The sequence below is a fragment of the Coffea eugenioides genome, chromosome 5 (genome assembly GCF_003713205.1).
Source record: "Coffea eugenioides isolate CCC68of chromosome 5, Ceug_1.0, whole genome shotgun sequence".
NCBI lineage: Eukaryota > Viridiplantae > Streptophyta > Magnoliopsida > Gentianales > Rubiaceae > Coffea > Coffea eugenioides.
Window position 1 is genome coordinate 29,694,813 of NC_040039.1, and position 1,055 is coordinate 29,695,867.

Below are 1,055 nucleotides of genomic sequence, written 5' to 3' on the forward strand. Positions count from 1 at the left end.
TTGTACAACATGCAACATTTACTCCTTGATTAGAACTAGAACTAACTTGCCTATTAAGCATCTTAACCACATTATCCATTTTGGCACTTAATATGTTCAATGTATCTATTTCAAATATACCTGCAGGTCTCCTTATATAACCTCGCTCATTGGCCTATTGGTAATTGTTGGTGGCTATTTCTTCAATCAGTTGTTCAGCTTTCTTGGCAGACTTACCCATCAAACCTCCTCCCATTGCTGTATCTACAAGCGTCTTCATCGAATAGGTGAGTTCATTGTAGAATGTTTGTACTATGAGCCAATCGGATAAACCATGATGAGGACATCCTCCTTTTAACTCCCGATAACACTCCCATGTTTCATACAATGTCTGTCCTTTTTGTTGACAAAAACTCGTTATATCCATACGAAATTTAGCAGTCATACAGAGTAAAAAGAACTTATTCAGAAAAGCTTTGGATAAATCAGCCCAAGTGGTAAACTATTAGAAGAATAAGATTATAACCAAACCTTGGCCTTGTCTCTTAATGAAAATGGAAACAACCTAAGTTTAATTGCATCGTCACTAACACCGTTAAACTTAATTGTATCACAAATTTCTAAAAATGTAGACAAATGAGAATTCGGGTCTTCAGTAGCATTACCTCCATATTGAAATTGTTGTACCATTTGTATAAGAGATGATTTAATCTCAAAATTATTAGCATTTATCATAAGTCTCACTATGCTTATTTGCGAACTATCACCTCCAGGTAGAGCGAAATCCCTTAATGCTCATCTATTCACCTTTTCAGCCATAGGTTTGATCGGTGGAAGTTCAATTATTATTTCTCCTTCATCTTGAATCTCTACAACTTCTTGTAGTTCTTGCCTTCGTTGTCATCTTAGAGTTCTTTCAATTTCTGGATCCAATGGAACTGTTGCGCGTAACCCGCGGTGTATGCATTATAAAGATCAAAATGAAGAAAATTTTACTACAACTAAACAAACCAAGTAAAGTGGAATAACCAAACTACTCTATCAACTAACTAAAAGATATTCACAATATAACACAA

General features: G+C 35.0%; 1 non-coding gene across 1 annotated transcript; it reads left to right on the forward strand.

Annotated features, from left to right (window-relative positions):
• The first annotated feature begins 308 nt into the window (after window positions 1-308).
• On the forward strand, window positions 309-415 carry LOC113772629. Its single transcript, XR_003468597.1, has one exon. It is a non-coding gene; the product is annotated as a small nucleolar RNA R71 (small nucleolar RNA).
• The last annotated feature ends 640 nt before the right edge of the window (window positions 416-1,055 follow it).